At 35.6% G+C, this 25,840-nt stretch overlaps 1 pseudogene; it reads left to right on the top strand.

Annotated features, from left to right (window-relative positions):
- The window catches only part of LOC100616756 (adenosylhomocysteinase-like), a 37,118-nt pseudogene extending 14,299 nt beyond the window's left edge, over window positions 1-22,819 (top strand).
- Window positions 22,820-25,840: the final 3,021 nt, after the last annotated feature.

The following is a 25,840-nucleotide window of genomic DNA, read 5'->3' as shown; positions in this document are numbered from 1 at the left end:
CTTTTTAATTCTTGAATGACTGTTTCTTTTTTTTACAAGTTTATAGGCTACATAGAAAATGAAATATAAAACAACTTCAGATCTGGGAAAAATTAATAGAATTCTTTTTCACCCCATGAAACTTCAATTTAAACCACATGGAATACTCTAAGTCACTATGTACTTTGCCAAAATGATCTTTTTGAGTTTTGTTGGGAGTTTTTTTTTTGCTTTTATTTTATTTTAGAATTTCAGAAAATCATTGAAGGCTTCATTTCTCCCATAATACAAAGTAGAGGATCCCTATTGTTTGGTTTCAGTTTACAATACAAATTCCATCGAAACTTCTAAAGTGATGCAACATCTATTTTATTATCTTTTGAGTTCACTTGTTCACATTTCTATCTAAACTTTCCTTTCTCAAGTTTCCGTATTTGCTGGTAGAGGAAGTTCAAAACATGTTTTACTATGTCCCTCCAGGACTCTTATGAAGATCTTTGTCATTGTGTGTGACTTGGAAAACTTGTGTTGTTGTTTTATTTGAGTTGCCCTAGTTGGCTGTTAGCCTTACCCTTTCACAGATTACAAGTTATTTATAGTTTACATTCTAAAAACAATCATTCGAAGGGTCAGGTAGAACTGGTATTCCCACTTTAACTGTGGGAGGAGTGGATATGAGGTCTTCTGTTAAGTTTATTTACTAAAGAAAACAGACATTTTATACATGAATATGTGTTAGTATATTTCACAGTTTCATTGGTAATTTTTTGATGAAGTTATTTATTTTCTCTATTCATGCTAACAGATTGCACAGGTATCCCAAGTTCTTCCATTACACATTAGAAGGAAAGTGGAACTTGCTTGTGGCAACAACTGGAAGCGACGGTTCTTCCCAAGGTGCCAAGAATGAGATCCCCTTGGGTGTTCGCTTTGTGTTTGGTTCATTTGCTTAGCTCTCATACTCTGTATGTGTATGTGGGTAGTGTGACCCCAGAGGGACATTCTTTCCCTTGGTAGAGACTTGGCAAAGGTCCGGAAGGTGATGACCTCTCCTGTGGTTTGTGGATTATAGCTAATTAGGGAAGTTGTTATATACTGTTTGTCTTGCCCACTTAGAAATCAGTGACCTTTTCCCATAGGTGATATATTCTTATCATGTGTAGAATGCCAAGATGCAATGGGAACAATTTTTCTTGGCCAATACTTTCCTTTTCTCGGGAGCTTTGAGTCCATTACCCAGAGGAAAGTGCTGTAATGCCACTACTACATGCCAGTAGCAATAATAGAATAGCACAGAAGCAATAGCATAGTTCCCTGAATGTTCCTTTGTAATTCTGTTCCTTTGAATATAGACCTTGCCAATAACACCAACATGTATTAGAATCCAGCAAATATCATGTAAGTGCTTTATACGTTGTAGCAACATAGTAGGTGCTAGTAATGAGAACATAGATGCCACACAAAGCCTCTGCTCAAGGATTCTGTAGCCTATGTGGGACAATAACATAAATGACAATAGTTGGAGTGAGTTATTGAGTTAGGGAAGTCATGGAAGAGGTAATACATAAATTAGATCTTAAGGGAAAGGAGAGATTTCAAATGGTGAAGATGGCGGGGATTGAAAATTACATTCCAGCTAGAAATTAACAAGTGAATGAAGACATAGGAAGTAACATACCCTGATTTTCCTTTCTTTTAATGCAGTGGAGGGGGAACCACAGTAAACAGGGAAGAGAGACACAGTTCTGGCAAATGCAACTCCCTCTGAGCCCCCTTCTTCTGAAGTCCTAGGGTCATAGGTCAGAGCTTTAGAGTTCTGAGAAAACCTAGGAATCCTCTAAGTCCAACCTGCTTATTTTGGAGATAAGTCCAAATACCCAGAAAGAGTGAACAAGTTGCCTGATTGACATATGGATCAATGGCAGACTGGGGACTCAAACTCAAGCCCCTGATTTCAAATCTTGCTCTTTCCCCAACATAACATGCTGTCTTTTCTTCACCTCTGTAAAAATGGAGATTTGAACCCCAGAATTCAATCCCCAGAAGTCCTTGGTACTTCCCAGAATTCCCATAATCTCACTTGAGTCCTCACCTGAGTGCAAGAACACAATTTAGTATTTAAAGGGCTCTCTTCCTCCCAAGAGCCTCTCTTCTTCCGCTTCTAAGCACATGCATCTCTCTACCTGTCAGGCAAGATGTAGTGAGTAGGTTGTGAATGGGCTAATGTGCCCTAGGCACATCCTTTTCTTATTTTATATTTCTTTATCCTTGATTTCTAATAATCTTTAATAAACCTCATAAAATATAATACTATCAGTAGAGACTAAATTTAACTTTTACAACCTCCAAAGGCAAATGGCACTATCCAGTGGTAGAACAGAGACTTCATTATCATACTTTTTCACTTTGCTGTTCAATATTTTTTTTTCACTAATAATATGTTAGTTTCTAATTTAGGTTGTAGGCACCTTGGTAGCATTCCATCTTTACTATGTGATGTTTATGCTTATTTTATATATAGGACACTCATTTATTATCTTTTGTTAATGGTATTTAATAATGTTTAAACTCCAATTTGGCAAGATTGTCATTCATAGCATAGGGATTATTTGAGATATTTATTTATTTGAACAGCAGTGCCACTAGAAACATTGCTTTGCATTATCCCTTTCTTCAGGCCACAATTAAGAGAGGACATTAAAGAACAGAAAAGTAACAATTATAGGAATTTCCTTTTTTGTTTTCTCTGTGTTATTATTTTACCAGAAAGGGAGAGGGATATCAGTAGTACCCAGAATCTCCTTCCTTAGCTTCGGCTTCACTTGTCCAAACACCTCTAATATGCAAATATCCTCCAATAATTAAAATTATTAATACATATTTAATTAGTGTCAATAATGATACTTTCTCTGGATTAAAGTAAAGATTAATTCACCTGCTATAGTAAAATAATAATGTTTAGCATTATTAAAATTAATAATTCTAAGGAAGTTTGAGGGAGTAAAGTTACAGCAAATAATCCTATACTATATGTAGCTTCAGTATAATGCTCAAGATTTAGGGGGATGAATATATAGGAATTGTTCATTTGAATGATGAGTAATTAGGTATCAGCTTAGGTGTATTTTGCTGTAAATAAAAGCTTCAACCAAGGTTTGCTGTTACCGTATTATCTTCAGGAATTTTTTGGACTATAACCAAAATGCTAATAAAGAACAGAAAACCTTACACTTGGCAACTCCTCCAACATAAGCTTTAACTTGCTGAGGGTAAGCTTCCACTACAGTTCTCCCTGGATAGAATGCTGTTTTTGTGTACATGACAAAAATCAAAAGTAAAAAATCAGCATTGTTTGAATTGTTTAAAATATTTGAATTATCTTGTTAATCTTATGCAAGCTTTTTGAAATCAGTATTTGTTTATGAAAAGCAGAATCTCTGCTTCAATTGCTTTATTTAATATTCAGATCATTTCCATTCATAAATTCACAGCTCTCTTCTCTAAGGCACAAATTTTGAGATATTGAGAGTTCCTAGTTAGTTCTCATGGTATGTAATGACATCTTTCACAACTCTTTGGGTACTGTTAATTCTATTTTGTTGGAGATTTAGGAAAAGGTTCTGCCATTCTGCCAGAGGTACTTTGCATAATTGCATCAACTCAAACCAGATTCAGATTTAATTGTTTGGTAACAAAAAACAGTAATCACTTATTTGATGAATTCTCTTGAGAAAAAAATTAGTCTATTTTCATCGAAATGTAAATCAAGTAAATGTTATAAAATTATCTAAATAGCTCCAAAGGACTCCAAAGGACTAGATTTTTGAATTTACTTATTTTTAAGACCAATGTGTAGTGCTAAAGCTATGTGCATATAATTTATTTTTACTGTGGATACATGTTTATATATATATATATATATATATATACACATATGTATGTATGTATATCTATATGCATAGATATATATATATACATATACATCTAGATTTATAAGTATATGACATGCTCCCAAAGGGAGTGAAAGGATACAAGGTTTGAAAAAGGATACAAAAGAAATATGATTTCCTTAGAAAAGTTTGCAAGAATTTTACTTAATTGCAACCAGAAGCCTGACCTGGAAGTGTAATGTTTTGACCCCTTAGCTGTCTGGTTCCCTAGATGTGGTGTTTTGTACTCCCCCAACTGTGAGAAAATCTATTTTATGCAATTTTAACTTAGTGTGTTCTTAGAAACACTGAAGTAGAAATTGTTCCCCTGAGAGAAAAGAAGCCCTCATTATTTACAAGAAAACCTTGTAAAAACCATTCTTAAATGTATGGTATTTTTTGAAACACTTAGCAAATCTTTCTTTAGAAGAAAAAGAATGCAACTCCTGGATTTTTTTAAACTAAGTGTGGTGTTTTCAAAATAAAATTTTAAATCTGCCTTATCTGTCAGGTTTTTCTTATGCTTCTATGTTACCTTTCCAGGACAGATGTAAAGCAGCGCATTCATGGACTGGGAAATTTTTGTCACTTTTGACTTTTCAGTTTTAATATTGTTGAAGTTTATTTTTTCTAGTTTGCCATTTTTAGTAGAAAAGATACTGAAATGAATCTAAGATAGTTTTATGAACATGTGTAGATAATGTTTCTTAATCAACACAGTGATAACACTATATTTTTGTAGCCAAAATGTTAGACATGTAGGCCAGCTGTTTGAAAATTATGAAAATATATTTTAAATTATTTTACAAACATTTGTTCTGCTTATTAAACTATCTATATTTTGGTATCATGGTGACTTAAATATTATTTTTTCAGTTTTTTCATCATTTAGGCTTCTTTTTTGTCATTTTTTCCAGTTTTAAAATATCCTGAATGATCAATTTAGAAATGAAAAATAGGAAAATTGACAGTACCTACACATTTGGTTGGAAAACCGTTTTTTCTCACCCTTTTCTTGGAAGTATGGAATTTTCTGTACATAAGTGTCAGAGAAGCAATTTACATGTCAAGGTTAGAAATCTGTTTTAACTTACTGGTTTGAGGCTAATTTTAAACCTTTTAGGAACATGTGATTTTTATCTGACTCAAATTCATTCATTTCTCAATTATGTCAGTTCTATGGCATTCTCTTAACTTGATTTTGTCTATGTAAATGGTATAAATAATTAATAAATCAATCAGCAAGCATTTAAGCACCTACTACTATTTACCAGGTACTATTAGGTCTTGGGAGTACAAATCAAAGAATTAAAAAACCCTTTTTCACAAAGAGCCATGTTACTCATTCTTATACTCTCATTTGATCATCCATCCCCTCTACTCATCATCCTATATCTCTCCTTCCTTTTGTGGCTAAAAGTCTTTTAGAAAATGGTCTACAAAGAGTACTTCCACTTCTCTTTGTATTCTCTTGTAAATTCTCTTCGGTATGGCTTTGTCTCCATCATTCAACTGAAACTATTATCTCCAAAGTTATACAGAAACTTAGGACTTATTCTCAATCCACACCCTTTAAAAGAAATTGTAAAGTTCTTTTTACTGAATTTTTAATTAACAAGCATTTTTTTTCTCTCCCAGTTTCCACTACTTACTGAAAAAGAAATATAGAACATGTATCATATAAACATAGTCAAGCAAAACAAAATTCTTATTCTTTGTATTAGTCCATCATCTATCTTTAGGTGGGTGGTGTTTCTCATTAGTAATCTGGAGTCATGATTGGAGCAGTTGGTTGATAAACATTCTTAAGGCTTTCAGAATTGTTCATTTTTACAGTATCGATGTTCCAATATACAACATTCTCTGGGTTTTTCTAACTTCATTATGCATCAGTTAATACAAATCTTCCTGGGCCCCTTTGAAACGTAATTTTTCTTCATTTCTTTGAGTACAGTAGTATCCATTCCTATACCCAGTTTGTTCAGCCATTCCCCAGCTGATAGGCAACACTTCCTTAGTTTTCAGTTCTTTGTCACCACAAAAAAGAGCTTCTGAAAATGTTTTTGTACATGTAAGAACTTTTTCTTTTTCTTTGATCTCTTTGAGGTATAGCCTGGTGGTGGAATTATTGGGTCAAAGGGCATGCATGGTTTTAGTAATTTTTGAGGCATAGTTACAAATTGTTTTCCAGATTGGTTAGACCAATTTACAACTCCTCCAAAAGTGCATCAATATGCCTGTTTTCTGACAGCCTCTCTAACATTTGTCATTTTCTGTTTTTGTCAGCTTTGTCAATTGGAATGATACAAAGTAGAACTTCCATAATATTTTAATTTATATTTCTCTAATTATTAATGTTTTAGAGCATTTTTACATATTACTTTTGGCAGCTTGTTTACCTTCCTTTGAGGACTAAGTGTTCATATCCTTAGACCATTTATCAATCAGGTAAAGACACTAATTTTTATAAATTTGAATAATTTCCTTATATATCTTGGAAATAAGACTTTTACCAGAGAAACTTGGTGCAAACATTTGCCTCCCCTCCCCCCATTAACAATCTTCCTTCTAATGTTGGTTATATTGGATTTGTTTGTGTAAAAATTTCTTTAATTTCATATAATCAAAATTGCATTTTGTGGTTCTCTCTTCTTTGGTCATGAAGTGTTCCCCTATCCATTGATCTGAGAGGTAATTTTTCTTTGTTCCTCTAAATTTGTCTATAACATAAAATCTTATATCTAGATTATGTATCCTTTTTTTTAGTTTTTCTTAGCACAAGATGTGAAGATTTAATTCAAATCTAATTTCGACTGTAGTGCTGTCCAGTTTTCCCCCACAGTTTTGACCAAATAACGAATGGGTTTATCCTGATTGTAGTGGTCATTGGGTTTATGGAACAGCAGGCCACTAGTTTTGTTTACTTCTGCTCATTGAATACCTAATCAGTTCGACTGAAGAAATTATTTTTCATTCCATACTACATTATTTTGTGAATTACTACTCTATATGATAATTTGAGACCTCATACTTCAAGGCCCCCTTTCTGAACACTTTTTAACATTTTTTTTTACATTTACTTTTTACATTTTTTACATTGAGATTTTTGACTTTTTGTTCTTCCAGGTAAATTTCATTATTAGTTTTTCTACTTCCCTAAATTAATCTTTTGGTAGTTGAATCAAAATAGCACTGAGTAAGTTAATTTAAATTAAATTAACTTAGATCATAATGTCTTTCTCATTATTCTTTTGGTACAGCTTACCCTAAGCAAGAAATATTTCTCTGTTTAGGTGTTTATTTCTATAAATGAGCAGCTAGGTGCAATAGATGGAATAATGGACCTGGAGTCAGGAAGAACTAAATTCAACTCTAGCTTCAGACACTTACTAGTTGTCTGACCTAGAGTCAGTTCACTTGATCTCTGCTTCAATTTCCTTATCTGTAAAAATAGGATAATACTTGTACCTTCCTTCCAGGGTTGTTCCAAGAGTAAAAAGAGAAAATAATTGTAGAGCATTTAGTGTGGTTTCTGGCACATAGTAGCTTTGTAAATGTTAGCTATTACTATTATCATTATTATAAACACTGTTTTATATAGTAGGGCCCCATATCTGTGGGAGATATATTCCAAGATCTACTGTGGATAGCTGAAACCTCAGATATAAGGAATGTCTGCCAGTTGCATATATATGTACTCTCTTTCCTCCACTCCTGCCGCTTGGCTTGGCACTACACATCCTCTCACTACCTTCTCCCCCCCACCAACATTTTTTAAAAGTAAAAGTAAAAAAGGAGTGAAAGTAAAAGAAGAGCTGAGCCACTTCAGACCTTGGCACTTGGAGATTGACTGCAGATAACTGAAAATGAAGAAAGCTACCACCCAGGATGAGGGGGCCCTGCTGCATTTACCTTTAGGTTGTTCTTCAACAAACTTTTTTTTGACTTTTTAAACATTATTTTATTTGGTTATTTACAAACATTATTCATTGGAAAGAATGATCATTATCTTTTCCTCCCCCCGTCCCCCTCCCACCACTTCTCCCATAGCCTGAGCACAATTCCACTGGGTTTCACATGTGTTCTTGGTTCGAACCCATTTCCCTGTTGTTGGTATTTGCATTAGAGTGTTCATTTAGGGTCTCTCCTCAGTCATATCCCCTCAACCGCTGTAGTCAGGCAGTTGCTTTTCATCAGTATTTTTACTCCCACAGTTTATCTTTTGCTTGTGGATAGTGTTTTTTAGATCCCTGCAGATTGTTCAGAGACATTGCATTGTCCCTAGTGGAGGAGTCCATTACCTTCGATTGTACCACAGTGTATCAATCTCTGTGTATAATGTTCTCCTGGTTATGCTCCTTTCGCTCTGCATCACTTCCTGGAGGTTGTTCCAGTCTCCATGGAATTCCTCCACTTTATTATTCCTTTCAGAACAATAGTACTCCATCACCAACATATACCACAGTTTGTTCAGCCATTCCCCAATTGAAGGGCATACACTCATTTTCCAATTTTTGGCCACCACAAAGAGCGCAGCTATGAATATTCTTGTACGAGTCTTTTTCCTTACTATCTCTTTGGGGTACAAACCAAGCAGTGCTATAGCTGGATCAAAGGGCAGACAGTCTTTTATCACCCTTTGGGCATAGTTCCAAATTGCCCTCCAGAATGTCTGGATCAATTCGCAACTCCACCAGCAATGAATTAGTGTCCCCACTTTGCCACATCCCCTCCAGCATTCATTACTTTCCTTTGCTGTTATGTTAGCCAATCTGCTAGGTGTGAGGTGATACCTCAGAGTTGTTTTGATTTGCATCACTCTGATTATAAGAGATGTAGAGCATTTTTTTATGTGCTTATTAATAGTTTTGATTTCTTTGGCTGAGAACTGCCTGTTCAAGTCCCTTGCCCATTTATCAATTGGAGAATGGCTTGATTTTTTGTACAATTGATTTAGCTCTTTGTAAATTTGAGTAATTAAACCTTTGTCAGAGGTTTTTATGAAGATTGTTTCCCAATTTGTTGCTACCCTTCTGATTTTAGTTACATTGGTTTTGTTTGTACAAAAGCTTTTTAATTTGATGTAGTCGAAATTATTTATTTTACATTTTGTGACTCTTTCTACGTCTTGCTTGGTTTTAAAGTCTTTCCCTTCCCAAAGGTCTGACATGTATGCTATTCTGTGTTCACTTAATTTTCTTATAGTTTCCTTCTTTATGTTCATGTCAGTCACCCATTTTGAATTTATCTTGGTGTAGGGTGTGAGGTGTTGATCTAATCCTAATCTCTCCCACACTGTCTTCCAGTTTTCCTAGCAGTTTTTATCGAATAGTGGATTTTTGTCCCAAAAGCTGGGATCTTTGGGTTTATCATATATTGTCTTGCTCAGGTCACTTGCCCCAAGTCTATTCCACTGATCCTCCTTTCTATCTCTTAGCCAGTACCAAATTGTTTTGATGACTGCTGTTTTGTAATATAGTTTGAGATCTGGGACTGCAAGGCCCCCTTCCTTTGTATTTTTTTTTTTCATTATTTCTCTGGATATCCTTGATCCTTTGTTATTCCAAATGAACTTTGTTATGGTTTTTTCTAAACCAGTAAAGAATTTTTTTGGAAGTTCTATGGGTATGGTACTAAATAGATAGATAAGTTTTAATTTGATCGCTTTTGAGTTTTTTATTTGCATTTCCAATTGATTGATTTCTGCTCTCCCTAATTTGTTAATATATGCTCTCAGGGATATGAATTTACCTCTGATTACTGCTTTGGCTGCATCCCAAAATGTTAGAAAGGATGTCTCGCCTTTGTCATTTTCCTTGATGAAATTATCAATTGTTTTCTTCTCTAACTAAACAATTTTGGAGTATCATATTATTTAATTTCCAATTAATTTTTATTTGGTTTTCCACATACTGTTACTGATCATTATTTTTATTGCCTTGTGATCTGAAAAGGCTGCATTTATTATTTCTGCTTTTCTGCATTTGTATGCCATGTTTCTGTGACCTAGTGTATGGTCAATCTTTGTGAATGTGCCACGTGGTGGTGAGAAGAAGGTGTATTCCTTTTTGCACCTATTTATTTTTCTCCATATGTCTATTAACTCTAATTTTTCTAAGATTTCATTCATTTCATTTACCTCTTTCTTATTTATTTTTTTTATTTGATTTATCTAAGTTTGATAATGGTTGGTTCAAATCTCCCACTAATATTGTTTTACTGTCTATTTCTTCCTTCAATTCTCCTAGTTTCTCCATTAGAAATTTGGGTGCTATATTATTTGGTGCATACATGTTGATTAGTGATATTTCCTCATTATCTAAAGTCTCTTTTAACAAAATATAATTACCTTCCCTATCCCTTTTAATCAAGTCTATTTTTGCTTTGGCTTTATCAGATATCATGATTGCAACTCCTGCCTTCTTTCTATCAATTGAGGCCCAGAAGGTCTTACTCCATCCTTTAATTCTGACCTTGTGGGTGTCTACCCACCTCATGTGTGTTTCTTGAAGACAACATATGGTAGGGTTTTGAATTCTAACCCATTCTGTGATTCATCTACGTTTTATGGGTGAGTTCATCCCATTCACATTCAAAGTTATGATTGTGACTTGTGAATTCTCTGGCATTTTGATATCCTTCCCTAATTCTAACCTTTCTTCTTTAGCTCTAACCTTTTAATCCAGTGATTTACTTTAAATCAGTCCCCCTTGTCCCCTCCCTTGATGTTTCCCTTTCTAGCCCCTCCCTTTTTGTTCTCTCCCCCTCCCCCTTCTCCTTCCCTCCCCTTTTGTTTTCCCGCACCCCTCCCCCCCTTGATTTTCCCTTCTCCCTTCCCTTGTTGGGTAAGATAGAATTCAAGATCCCAATGTATCTGAATGTTTTTCCCTCTCAGAGTTGATTTCCCTGAGAGTAAGGTTTAAGTAAAAACTCTCTTCCTCTCCTTCTTATAGGAGTTTTCTTCCCCTCCCCTTCCCATGTGAATCTTTGTGTGAGAAAGATTATTCTATTTGATTTTTCTTTTCCCCCTGTTTATACATTACATTTTCCATATATTAATATATATAGATTGTAGTCCTTATAGAAGAGAGTTTGAATAAATGAAAAGATAACAATTTTCTTCTTTTCCCTTTCAATCATATTTACCTTTTCAGGTATTCCATGCTCTTTGTTTTTCTATATCAAACTTTCCACAGAGCTCTGGTCTTTTCTTTGCAAAAACTTGGAAATCTTCTATTTTGTTGAATGCCCATACTTTCCCTTGGAAGTATATAGTCAGTTTTGCTGGATAGCTGATTCTTGGGTGAAGACCCAGCTCTCTTGCCTTTCTGAAAATCAAGTTCCATGCCTTACGATCATTCAGAGTGGAACTTGCAAGGTCCTGTGTGACCCTGATTGGCATTCCTTTATATCTAAATTGTCTTTTTCTGGCTTCTTGTAGGATTTTTTCTTTTGCTTGAAAGCTTTGGAATTTTGCAATTACATTCCTGGGAGTTGTCTTTTGGGGATTTAGTGTAGAGGGTTTTCTGTGAGCTCTTTCAGTGGCTGTATTGCCCCCTTGTTCTAGAATCTCTGGGCAATTTTCTTTGATTGTATCTTGTATTACGATGTCAAGTTTGCTCTTTATTTCTGGATTTTCTGGTAGTCCAATTATTCTTAAATTATCTCTTCTTCCTCTATTTTCCAAGTCTGTCACCTTGTCAGTGAGATATTTTATGTTCTCTTCTAGTTTCTTGATCTTTTGGCTTTGCTTTATTGATTCTTGCTCTTTTACCTACTCATTGTCTTCCAGTTGCCTAATTCTGACCTTTAAAGCCTGGTTTTCCTTTTTAGTTTGGTCAAACCGGTTTTGTAGTTGCATGAAATTCTTTTGCATTAATTCCACTTTTCCTGCCAGAAGGCTTCCGTCTTTTTGATCATTTTCAATTCAAATTCTTCAAAAGTTTGTGGAGAGTTTCCATTTCCTTTAGATGGTTTCGGTGCATTTGCTTGTGTTTCCTCTTTTATCTCCTCTGTATTTTGTATTTTTGCTTCATAAAATGTGTCCAAAGTTGCCCCCTTCTTGTTTTTCTTGTTGTTTTGAGGCTTTTTTGCTTCTGTGCTGTTTGCCATCTCTATCTGGGTGAGGGGAGCTGGCTCTTCTGTTATCTGTCTGGTGTTCAGTGGCTTTAGCCCCAGGCAAATTGTCTGTCTTCCCCAGGAAGCCCAGAATTGCTGGTGTTTTGGTATTTCGGTGTCACTACCCTCCTTAGTTCCCTCCCGATGCTTCTCTGTTGCCTTACTTCTATGCTCTGCGCCTGGCTTGACACTCTCAGATGTATTTCAATGCCTTTGCTGGCCAGAGGAGCCTGATCTCTGAGGGGGAGGGCCTGTGGCTTCTTGGAGCTCTGAGGGCTGCTGATAGGTTTAACCTCAGACTGAGTATGCCCTGAGGCAGGGACCTTCGGTGAGACTCAGATGGAAGGATCTGGTCAGGGGGCTACAGGCTCCTCCTGTCTCTCTCTGTTTCCTTGCTGTCTGGGTGCACCTGAGACTGGGTCAGGTTGTTTTCAGGATGTGGCCTTCAGAATAGCCGGCTCCCAAGGCCCTTTTGCTTGCCCTGAGGTTCCTGCTGCTGTCTCGGATTCAGCACTCTGGGTTGGGGGGGATGGGTCCTGGGACCTTCCTTTTGCCTGCCCCTTAGATCCAAGTGATCTCGGGTTCTGACTTTTGGGGGACTGTACCTTTTGATCCAGGTCCAGGAGGAGTGTTCCAGGGGTCTATTCTGTTGTTTGTTTTGAATTTTGGTGCCCTAGGAGCATTCAGTTTGAGATCGGTAAGGAAGGGTTTCTGGAGCTCTGAACTTTAGCTTTCTCTAAGCTGCCATCTTGACTGGAAGTCTGTTTAACAAAACTTTTTATTGTTATCTTTTACATTACCATAATTTCCCCTATATCCTTCCTCTTCCACTTACCAGAGAGCCATTCCATATAAGAAATAATATTTTTGTTAAAGATATAAAAAAGAAAAAGAGAAGGAAATAAATTAGAATAACTGCTCTGTAAATTAAAAAAGTCTAAAAATATGTGTAGTGCAATACGCTGGTGACCTCCCGCCTCTTTCCCATGTTCATGCACTGACACTAAGCCATTCTTAATTTCTCTTTTTTAATTCAAAGATATGTCCTTTTCCCAATTACATGGAATAATAGTTTTTAACATACATTTTCCAAAATTTTAAGATTCAATCCATCTCCCTCCCTACTTCCTTCCCCCCCACTCAGAGATGGTAAGTTATTTGATGTGAACCATATGTGTATTATCATGTAAAACACACTTCCATATTGGTCATTGTTGTAAGAACATATTCATACAAAACCAAAACCCCCAAATAAAACCATAAATAAACTGATGTGAAAGATAGAGTATGCATTGATCTGCATTCCTACTCTAACAGTTTTTTCCTCTGGAGTTGGAGGGATAGCTTTCCCTGTCATAAGCCCTTCAGAATTGTCCAGGATCATTGCATTGCTGAGAAAAGTCAAGTTTTCACAATTGATCATTGTATAATATTGCTATTACTGTGTACAATTTTCTCCTGGTTCTATTTTTTTTCACTCTCAATTAGTTTAGGTAGATCTTTCAGGCTTTTTCTGAAATCATCCTGCTGATCATTTCTTATAGCACAATAATATTCCATAACCAATACATGCCATGATTTGTTTAGCCATTCCCCAAATGATGGACATACCCTCAATTTCCAATTCTTTGCCACCCCAAGAAAAGCTGCAATAAATTTTTACACAAGCAAGTCCTTTTCACTTTTTATTATCTCTTTTGGGATACAGACTCAGAAGTGTGATTACAAGATCAATGTTTTGGCCCTTTAGGTATATAGTCCAATTTTCCCACCGGAATGGTTGGAGTCATCCACAATTCCACCAGAAATGCATTAACGTCGTAGTTTTGTCACATCCCTTCAAAATTTATCATTTTCCTTTACTGCCATATTGGCCAGTCTGAAAGTTGTGAGGTAGTATACCTAAGTTGATTTAATTTGCATTTCTCTAAATAAGAGTGATTTAGAATTTTTTTTCATGTTATCATCCATAGCTTTGACTTCTTCATCTAAAAATTGCTTATTCATAATCTTTGACCATTGGTCAGTTGCAGAATGGTTTGTGTTCTTATAAATTTAACTTAGTTTTCTATAGACTTGATAAATTAGACCTTTATCAGAGAAATTTGTTATAAAATTTTTTTCTTAGCTACTTCTTTCCCTTTGTTACAAAAGTTTTGATTGTACAAAACGTTTTAGCTTAATATAATGAAAATTATTCCTTTTATATCTTATAATGCTATCTACTTTTTTGTTTTGTCATATTCATCCCTCCTTCATAGATCTGACAGGTGAGCTATTCTAAGTTCCACTAATTTACTCATTGTATCACTCTTTATATAGAAATTATATACCTATTTTAACCTTTTCTGGACATAGGATGTGAGATATTGGTCTCTACCTAGTTTATGCTATACATTTTTTCCGTTTTCTCAGCAGTTTTTGTTACATAGTGATTTTTTTCCCAAAATCTGGAGTCTTTGGGTTTATTAAACACTAGGTTTTGAAGGTCATTTATCTCTGTATATTGTGTATCTAATCTTCTCTACTGATCTATCATCTTATTTCTTAGCCAGTATTGTTTTGATGATTATTTCTTTATAGTACAGTTCTGGTAGGCCACCTTCTTTAACATTTTTTTTCATTAATCTCCTTGACATTCTTCATCTTTTTCTTTCAGATGAATTTTATTATTTTTTCTAGTTCTATAAAAAATTATTTGGTAGTTCGATTCATATGGCACTAAATAAGTAAATTAATTTAGTTAGAATTGTCATTTTATTGCATTGGATTGGCCTACCCATGAGCAATTAATGTTTTTCCAATTATTTAAATCTGACTTTATTTGCATGAAAAGTATTTTGTAATAGCATTCATATAATTCCTTTGTTTGTCTATGTAAGTAGATTCCCAAGTATTTTATATTGCCTAGAGTTATTTTAAATGGAATTTTTCTTTCTATCTCTTGCTTATGAACTTTGTTGGTAATATGTAGAAATACTAATGATTTATGTGGGTTTATTTTGTATCCTGCAACTTTGCTAAAGTTATTAATTATTTCAACTAGTTTTTAGTTGATTCTCTAGGATTCTCTATGTATACCATCATATCATCTGGAAAGAGTGATAGTTTAGTTTCTTCATGTCCTACTTTAATTTTTTAGTTTCTTTTTCTTTTCTTATTGTTAAAGCTAGCATTTCTAGTATAATATTAAATAATAGTGGTGATAAGAGGCATCCTTGCTTACCTTTGATCTTATTTGGAATCTTCTAACTTATCCCTATAGCAGATGATACTTACTGATGGTTTTAGGCAGATACTCTTATTATTTTAAGAAATGACCCATTTATTCCCATGCTTTCTACTGTTTTTAATAGCAATGGATGTTGTTTTTTGTCAAGGGCTTTTTCTGCATCTATTGAGATAATCATGTGGTTTCTGTTAGTTTGCTTATTCATGTGGTCAATTATGCTGTTAGTTTTCTTAATATTAAATCTCTGCATTCCTGGTATAAGTCCCTCCTGGTCATAGTGAATGATCCTTATAACATATTGCTGTAGTCTCCTTGCTAGTATTTTATTTAAAATTTTGCATTTATATTCATTAATGAAATGGTCCTGTAATTTCCTTTCTCTCCTTTTGCTCTTCCTGGCTTAGGTAATAGTATCATATTTGTGTCATAAAAAAGAATTAGGTAGTGTTCCTTCTCTGACCATTTCCCCAAATAGTTCATATAGTATTGAGATTAAGTGTTCTTTAAATGTCTGATAAGATTCACTTGATAATCTATCTGAACCTGGGATTTTTTCTTAGTGAGTGAATTGATGGTTTCATTTTATTTTTCTGAGATGGGATTATTTAGGTATTCTATTTCCTCTCTTGTTTACCTACACAAATTAATATTTTTTGTAAATATTCATCAATTTCACTTTAATTATCAGATTTATTGACATGTAATGTGGCAAAATAGCTCCTGATGATTACCCTTTTCATTTTTTGATGCTGATTATTTGATTTTCTTCTTTCCTTTTTTAAATCTAATTTGTTCTTCTAGTTTTTTAGTTGCATGTACAATTTGTTGATCTGCTTTTTCTCTATTTTATTGATGTAAGCATTTAAAATATAAATTTTGCCCTGTTGCTTTGGCTTTACCCCATAAATTTTTATATATTGTCACCTCATTGTCATTCTCCTTTATGAAATTATTGATTATTTTCATAATTTGTCCTTTGATCCACCTTTTTTTAGCATTAGATTATTTAGGTTAGTATTGATATTATTTTATTATTTATAGGATCTTTTGTCAAGATGCAATTTCCTTCCTTATCTCTTTTAATTATATCAATTTTTGCTTTTGCTCGGCTTGAAATCATGATTACTGCTACTGCTTATTTTACTTAAGATGGTACACAATAAATTGTGCTCTAGCCCCTTACCTTTACTCTGCATGTATATCTCCCTGCCTCAAATGTGTTTCTTGTAAACAGCATATCATAGAATTTTGGTGTTTAATCCACTCTGCTATTTGCATCCATTTTGTGGGTGAGTTCATCCCATTCATATTCACAGTTATGATTACCATTTGTGTATTCTCTTCCATATTATTTTCCCTTTTGGATCTTGCCCTTTCTCTTTTTTCTTTCCTCACAAGTATTTTTCTTTTAATTACCACCTCCTACTTCTACCTTCCTTCTATTACCCCCTTATCTTATTCCTTTCCTATTTTTCTATGGGGTAAAGTAGGATTCTAACCTGAATGAGTATGATTATTATTCCCTCTCTGAGCCAATTACAATGAAAGTAAGGCTAAGCATTCCCAGCCATCACCCTTATCCTCCCCTCCACTGTAATAATTTTTCAGGCCTCTTTAGGTGTGATAATTTACCCCCATTCCACCTCTCCCTTTCTTAGTGCAATACACTTTTTCACCCTTTGATATTTTTGTATGTCATCCTAATCTGCTTACTCCCACACCCTCTATCTATGTATACACCTGCTAATTATTTTAATACTGATGAAAATTTTAAGAATTACAAATATCTTTCCATATAAGAATACAAACAGTTTGACCTTGTTGAATCTTTAAAAATTTCTCTTTCTTATTTATTTATTTACCAAGACATCTCTCAGATCTTGTGTTTGAATATCAAAATTTCTGTTTAGTTCTGTTTTTTTTTTCATCAGGTATGCTTAGAAATCTCCTATTTTGTTAAATGACCATTTATTTTCCATCAAAGAATTTACTCAGTTTTTCTGGATAGGTAATTCTGGCTTGTAAATTTAGCTCTAATATTTCTATGTTGTCATTTGGGGATTTTATTTCCAGAGATGATCTGTGGATTCCTTCAATTTCTATTTTACTCTCTTATTCAAGAATATTAGGGCAGTTTGTTAGATCATTTCTTATGTTATGATATCTTGGCTTTTTTTAAAAATTACAACTGTCAGGTAGTCCCATAATTTTTAACTAGTCTCTCGAGTATCTATTTTTCAGTTCAGTTTTTTTTTCAGAGATATTTCACATTTTGTTTTGTTTTCATGCTTTTGATTTTGTTTTATTGTTTCTTGATGTTTCATGAAATCATTAACTTCTAGTTGTCCAATTCTAATTTTTAAGAAATAATTTTCTTTCATAAAGCTTTTGAACCTCTTTTTTCCATTTGGTCAATTCTGCTTTAAAAAAAAAACTATTTTCTTCATTGGATTTTTGTGCCTCTTTTTCCTTTTTGTCAAATATGCTTTGCATTGCTTTCATTTCTCTTTCCCATTTTTCCACTGCTGCTCTTGATTAATTTAAAAAATCCTTTTTAAGATCTTCCAGAGCCTTAGATCAATTCATATTTTTTGAAGTTTTATGTGTATTTGCTTTGCTTTTACTTCCCCTTACTGTTTGTGTGCCTTGTTCTTCTTTGTCTCCATAATATAGATATAAATATAGATATAGATAGTTAGTTAGTTAGTTAATTAATTAGTTAGTTAGGTTTTTTTTAATGTTTGCTCATTTTCTTAGCTTTTTTTTCTTGATTTTTCACATTTAGCTTAAAAATGGGCTCTGTTCTTAAGGAATGGGAGCACTCTCCTAAACTTTATGTTTTTTCTTGTTGCTACCCTTAGCTCCATTTCTGAATTCTGCAAGTTTCATTTCTTCCAAGGTGATATGATGACCCATGGTCTAGGAGTCACCTCCCACTGCTGATTCAATCACCTCCTGGCATTGCTGATGACTTGAAGAGCTCAGTGCACTGTGAGCTACCATCTTCTGGGGCTCAGGATCTAGTCTCAGGCTTGGGGAGGGTCTTTTGGTCTTACTCTGGGCTTGATCAGATCAGGCACACTATGGGCTGCTTAGTCTTGGAGCTTGTACCTTTGCCTTGAGCTTGGGTAGGAGTTCTGGGCCTTGCTCTTCTCTTGCAAAGACCAGGCATACTGGGTAGATTTCCTAAGATTCTAAGATTGCTAAGACTCAGGACCTCACTGCAGGGTTAGAAGAGGGCTCTTCTTTAGGCTTGCATAAGCTAGGCACCTTGCTGACTGCCTTGTGCTGGGGTGTAGGATCTTGGTTTGGGTTTGGGTAGGGGCTCAGAGTCTCTCCCTGGGCTTGCAGCAGCCAGGCATGCCACAGACAGCCCTGCCCTTGGGTTTAGAGCCTAATAGCAGCCTTGGCCTGGGGTTTAGAACTTTAAGGGGTATGCATGGGGTTGCACTGCTATTAGCTCAGATTTTTAGGGTCTCAACATTGGCTTGGACCTAGGTTCAGATCCTGAAATAAAAGATGTGGGGTGGGGAGGGATTGCTGTTGGCTTGCTGGTACAGCTTTGTGTGGTCTTCTATGAGTTATGCTCCCTTCTCACCCCAGTGCCCCAGGTGCTCTCTATCTACCTTTCAGGTTGTTCTCTGTAGGAAAGTTGTTTTACTCGGTCTCCTTGCTGGTTCTTTCACCCAAATATTCATTTTGAAGCATTATTTTAAGGTTGGTTGGAGAGGATTATTATACTGGTTTGAGCTTTCCATGCTTCTATTCCACCATCTTGGCTCTGCTCCTTTATTTCTTTATTGTGACTTTTGTAATCAAATTTAAGTATTTTTTGTGGTTTGTTAAATCAATCCACAGATATTTTTATGCATTTTGTCATTATTAGGAATAGGATTTCTATTGTTTTATTTGGGTTTTGTTTTTATTATATAGAAATTATATTGATTTTTGAGGGTTTATTTTGTGTGCAGTTTTTGAGTAATAGATTTCCTCATTCCATGGGAATTTCTAGATAAATGATCCTGTCATCAGCAAATAAGGATAGTTTTACCTCTTCTTTGTTTATCTAAATGCCTTTAATTTCTTTATTTTGTCTTATTGTATTGATAGCATTTACATAAATATATAAAATAATAGTGAGGAGAGTAGAAGTCTTTAGTTTGTACCTGTATTTGTTGAGAAAAGTTGTAATATATTTTTATGGAATATGATTTTTAGTTTTGATTTTAGATACTTTTTAATGAAATTGACTCCCTCTATGCTAATACTTTGTAAAGATTTTTTTAAAATCATAAGTAAGTATTGTAATTTGTCAAAGATTTTTTCAGTATCTATTGTGGTAATCATGTAGCTTTGGATGTTTTTATTTTAACATGATTAATTATAATAATTGTTTTCCTAATGTTGAGCTATCCTTGTATTCTTACTCTGTATTCAGTTTGGTCATGATTAATTTGATTCCTTGAATGAATCACTATATTCTGTTTAACTGGATTTTATTAAAATGTTTGAATCATTATTCATTAATAATATTGGTTGACAGTTCTTCTATGCTTTATTCTTTTCTGGCATATATATGACTATATTTCTTTTACAAAGAAATCTGGTACTTATCACAAAGCTGAGAATAAGATTTTTATTATATGATTCCTCTGTATATTCTGTATATTCTCACCAGCTCTTCTTAATCTTGTCTGCTTCTGTTCAGTCCCTGCCATTTTTGTCTTTTCTTAAAATATGTCCATTTTTGCATGAAACATTCCCTTGATTTCTCAAATTTTCTTGAAGAAATTTCTTGTTTTTCCCATTCTGTTATTTTCTTCTATTTCCTTTACTACATATTTAATATAGCATTCTTATCTCTTCTTGCTATTCCTTGGATTTCTGCATTCAGTTGGGTATATCTTTCCCTTTCGCTTTCCTTCTTTCTTCAACTATTTGTAAAGCCTCATCAGATAACCATTTTACTTTCTTTTCTCTTCTTTTTCTTTGGAATATTTGTTAGAGCCTCCTGTACAATATTGCGAACCTCTCACCAGAGTTCTTCAGGCATTCTGTCTACCAGATCTAATCCCTTAAATCTATTCATCACTTTTATTTAATATTCATATTCATAAGGGATGTTATTTAGGTCATACACATATGGTCTGATGATTTTCCCTAACTTTATTCAGTTTACATTTGAATTTTGCCATAAGATGCCCATGATCTAAGCCATAGCTGAGACCAGGTCCTGTTTTAGCTGACTACACAAAGCTTCTCTAATCTGATTTCAATATTGACCATTTGATGATGTCCATGAGTAGAGCTGCCTTTTGTGTTGTTGGAAAAGTGGTCTCTATGACCAGTGAGTTATCCTGGCAAAACTAAATGAGTCTAATGCCAGGCTTCATTTTTTACTCCAAACCCAAACTTGCCTGTTATTCTAATTACCTTTTGATTTCTTATTTTAGCATTCCAAACCCCTATGCTGAATGTGATCTTTTTTGCTGTTGTTTTTATATATTGTAGGTCTTCATAGGACCGTTCAACTCTTGCCACTTCATAATGAGTGATTAGAGGATAGACTTACTTTAATGTGAGACTGAACAGTTTGCCTTGGGATTCTAACTGTTGTTTTTGAAATTATACCCTCAAATTACTCTTCTTACCCTTTTATTTACTGAGGGCACCTCCATTTCTTCCCCAGAGACTCTTGCACACACTAGTATATGTAGTGATCACTTGAATTACATTTTCCCAATCTCATCCATTTAAGTTCACTAGCATCCAAGTCATAGGGATGAAGATTATTTCTAGCTGAGCTGAGGTACATCAAATGGCTAAAATATCCCAGGACCCTTAAGTCCCCACATAGCTTAGAACACTAAGCCGAATTTGCTGCCCCCAGTGGCTATCATAATACTATCCCCTCCTCCCACTATTTTACCTCCCCCTCCCACCTCCCACTTCAGCCTTCCTGTGGCCTCATCATCCCTATCTGTGAAGTCACCACTTGGTACCCTTTACTGAGTCATTAGATAATTCCAGAGGAGGCCACAATATGTCTGACAAACTGCCCTACCAAGACACTGACATCAGCCTGGCTCCCTAGGAACATAGCAGAGAATGAATTGCCCAGCCTGATGAAACTTTGAGAGAATGACAAACAAGATATTCAAAAAATGGGTGGTTTATTTAATACACTACCTATTACATCATCTGCTTAGTACTAAGAGACACTCCATTCCTAGCTGACTTTTACTCAAAAGGCTCAATCCTTGAAGCCATAAATACATCATACACAAATTCAGGAGCCCTAATAATAACACTAATTGCTACCTCCCTTACCGCCATCTGTAGTTTACAAATTCTCTATTACGTTCTTCTAGGTAACCTACCCTTCATACCCATCTCAATAATCAATGAAAATAATCCAAACCTAATCAATCCTATTATAGGACTGGCCAAAGGAAGCATTTTTGCAGGATTTTTCTTAACAATCAACATCCCACCTATATCATCAATTACCATAACTATATCCACCATAACCAAATTATCAGCACCATGTTAGGCCTTCCAATTGGAACAAAACTCAATACTTTTACTAATAAATTTATAAACTCAATAAACCATATTACTAACTTCTCAAACATATTAAGGTATTTTACTCACATCATACATTGAACTTATCCCCTAATAAATCTATTTGCAGGTCAACATATTGCTACCATACTAATTGATCTAAACTGATACGAAGAAACAGGACCTAAAGGTCAAAACTAACATTCATTCTACAGCATCATCATCAATTACTTCTATTCAAAAAGGTCTTATTAAAATATATTTCCTATCATGTACTGAGACTCCAAGCCACTGATGGCGCCCAGATTGCTGGCTGGCTCCACATGACTGAAAACAGCTGTCCTCATTAAGACACTGGTGGAATTGCAATATTTTCTCTTCTCAGGACCTTGCAGCAGCTGCCATTGCCCCAAATGGGCATTCCTGTTTTTGCTTGGAATGGAGAAACATATAAAGAATATCTCTGGTGCACTGAGCAGATCCTCTATTTCAAGGATAGGCAGCCATTCAATATGATCCTGGATGCTGGTGGGGACCTCACCAACCTCCTTCACACCAAATACCCTGAGTTTCTGAAGAGCATCTAAGGCATCTCAGAGGAGACCACCACAGACATCACAAGATGCAAGATGAAGACTAATGGAATTCTGAAAGCGAATGATTCTGTTACCAAGAGCGAATCTGACAACTTGAATGGCTACCGTGAGCCCCTCATTGATGGCATCAAACATGGTAGCAGGCTAAGGTGATGTGGGCAAAGGCTGTGCTCAGGTTCTTTGGAGCTTTGGTGCCCAAGTCATTGTCACAGAGATGGACCCCATCAAAGTGCTACAAACCTTTATGGAGGGTTACGAGGTGACCATCATGGACTGATGCCTGCAGAGAGAGTAACATCTTTGTCACCACCACTGTATGCATAGACAGCCCAAATGCTCCAAGAGACCAACCATATTTTCTTACCTATCCAGCCCTCTCCAGCCCCTCCTATACAAAGTAATAAATGGCATCTAGGGTAAAAAAAATACCAACACCTTTCTCATTCTAAGTTGTGCCCTTATGGTCTAGAAAATAACATACCTCATTGCTACTGTCCTGAATGCCCGGGTCATATTAGAATGAACTGTCTTGAAGGAGAGACAGATCTTGTTCTGAAAAATTATCATGGCACAGTAAGTCTATGCAAGACAAATGCCAGCCCTAGAATAGATACCCCATGCACACTGGCATCTGCCAATATTTCCTCAGAGGAACCCTGGCCACCTACATAACCTCCCTCCTGCCTCTCATTAGGCAAGGTCCAACTGTTTAGGAAGTCTTAGATGACCGGGAACTTTTGGCCCATCTCTAGGAATCTTGAGGAGCTACCCAGTCTTTGTAGCTAAGAGTGATAATAATTGATAGCCTCATCTCACCATCAGTTTGTAAACCTTAAAATTTCTTAGACTTATGAATGTTGGAAATTTCCCCATTGGGAAATTTCATACTTGAAAAAATTTCCTACTAATAGTAAGAACTCTATTGGAATATGAAACTCCTTGGCATGGGAGGATCCTTCTCCTCCCTACTTAAGACTACTTTAGGACAGAAATCTTTTGCTAAACAATGGAAAGGGCTTTGACCTATGCTTAAGCATAGAACAGGAAGTTCTTTGAGTCATGATTGATTTTAGAATTGATACAATAGAGATACTTGGAATGACAGAACCAGGTCTTGGAAACTACAATCTCCACCCTACTCAGAGTAACAGGATTTAGGAAGGGCTGCAGCAAAGATCAAGATTTATTTATTTGAGAATATGACCTTCAATAGACATGTGCAAAGGGGTCAGACCTCTGGGAGGTCCTGGGTTAAACTAGAGTCATCATTGGCACAGGGGAGACATTGACAGTGATTGGTAGATGTGAGAACTGAGGGGAGGGAACTTAGATTGTTTGCTTAAAGATAGCAGGGTCTGAGGACTGAGAGGAAGTTGATGCTCTGGAGGAGGTCTGAGAGGAGAGAGGTCCTGGAGGGAGAGCTGCTGGAGAGGTCTTGAAGGAGGCTGTGGAAGAAGAACTCAGGAGGAGAATTCTCTGGAAACATTTCTTGAAAGGAGGCTCTCTTGAAGGTGGAGCCTGAGGTTGGCATGAGAAGCCTTACCTAGAGAGATCTTGGGTGAGTGATAAAACCAACTGACTGATTTATTCATTCTTATTCCTTTCTTACTTTCTCTCTTTTTCTATTGATTAATCAGTGTATTATAAATTAAATTTCTCTATAAAACCCAGTTGGCTTGGGGATATTCATAAATTGGGAATATATTCCCTGGCGACCATCTTATATTTATATAAAACCAAGACACAGTAGAAAACATATTTCTGCAGTCAAACTTACTCACCCTCTCTTATATCTATTACAATCTATATCTTCCACTATTTTAACCACTACAGTGTAAGACCTCAACCATTTTAAATCTCACAGTTTCATGGACCCACTATGTGGGTCAGAAAGGGAAGGGCTGAGCTCTTTGCTTTTTCTAGAGAGGAAACTGCTGACCTTATGAAGTAGAGTTCCGGGAGTGAACCCTAAATCTCCCCCCACCACATAACAATTGCCTCAACTCTACCCTCACATCCATCTGTCAGCATTTCCTTACCCTGACACTCACTCTCATCCTAGGATGCCTGTGGGATCAGGCACTCTGGAACTGCTATTAAAATACTGCTCCATCTAATTATCTACATCATGGCTTAGTGAACTTTCCCATAAGCCTGTCTCTGTCTCCCCTCATCATTGGTATGGTCACCCTGGACCTTTCCTAGTTTCAGTGATTGCCACTGAGGGCTGCCAGTCAGGATCTCCAAACTGGTTGGCCCAGTTCTAAACCATGTGGATATTCTGCCATTTGCTGTACTTCAGCTCTACTGAGAACAATCTTCTTCATCATTGTGTTAAAGTGGAGCAATAACTAATTTGCTCCTTCAGCATCTAGGCTGATAGGAGGTTATTAATCAAGTTAGTTGCATCAGTTAACATTAACCAAATGGAACCCTATAGAACTTCCTTTGCCCTGCAAAGTAGTTAACACCCGAGCAACACCTCAGGCAAGGTAAGGAACAATTAACTGGGACCCTGAAAGGGAAGGAAATCTTTATCAAACTGTCTCTTCCTATAATAGTCCTTGGCCTATTAAAAAGCCAGGAAAGGACCAATGGTTCTTGATGATAGATTTCTGTCATTTCATTGCAATAACTCCCCTCTGTGAACACTCCCCTCCCTAATTCTGTGGACCTCAAAAATGATATCTAATTAGTCACAGATACTTGATTCTTCAGTAGGTTGATCTTGCAAATATGTTTTATTCCATCTTTATGGTACTCCAGTTACTTGCAATTTGCCTTTACTTAAAAGGAGATACAGTGTATTTTCACCTGCCTCCCTATGGACTATTTAAATATTTCTGCCCTAGTGCATAATCTGTGTAAAAAGTACTTGGATTCTCTTTTGCTTAGCCTTCTCATTTGGCTCTGGCATAGATGACATCCTATTAAGGTAACAGAGCAGCGATGCCCTTACTGAGACCTTGGCTTCCATGGTCCATCTCCTTACAAGCTGAGATGGGCAGGTGACCCAGAAAAAAGTACAGGATCCAACAACCAAAATCTAATGCCTCTTTTGCACTGAAACAGCCTTACCTGAAGATTGAAGGTTCAACAGTTTTAATGTATCATTTCTTGCAGTCATGTCATGACTAGAAGACTTATAATCCTTAAGTTGTCTCTGTGCATCCTATCTTCAAGATCAGTATATTTTGCTTGCAAGGAAATAATTCTTTCTTTTAATATTGCTGCTTTTTGCTTCTCTTCTTTCAAACTGCCCTTCACTTCTGTGCACTTCATTCCCACTCAGTTATTTTCTCTTATATTTCTTCAGTGAGATTTGCCACTATGGATTCAAGTTTTCCTATTCTATTAGTTCTGTTGTAGAAACCATAAATTCTGCTTTTACCATTTTTATTTCCCTTTCAAACTATTTAGGA

Source organism: Monodelphis domestica, chromosome 1 (genome assembly GCF_027887165.1).
Source record: "Monodelphis domestica isolate mMonDom1 chromosome 1, mMonDom1.pri, whole genome shotgun sequence".
In the NCBI taxonomy this organism is placed as follows: domain Eukaryota; kingdom Metazoa; phylum Chordata; class Mammalia; order Didelphimorphia; family Didelphidae; genus Monodelphis; species Monodelphis domestica.
The sequence above is the reverse complement of the archived record's forward strand: the minus strand, read 5'-3'. Positions and strand labels throughout refer to the sequence as shown.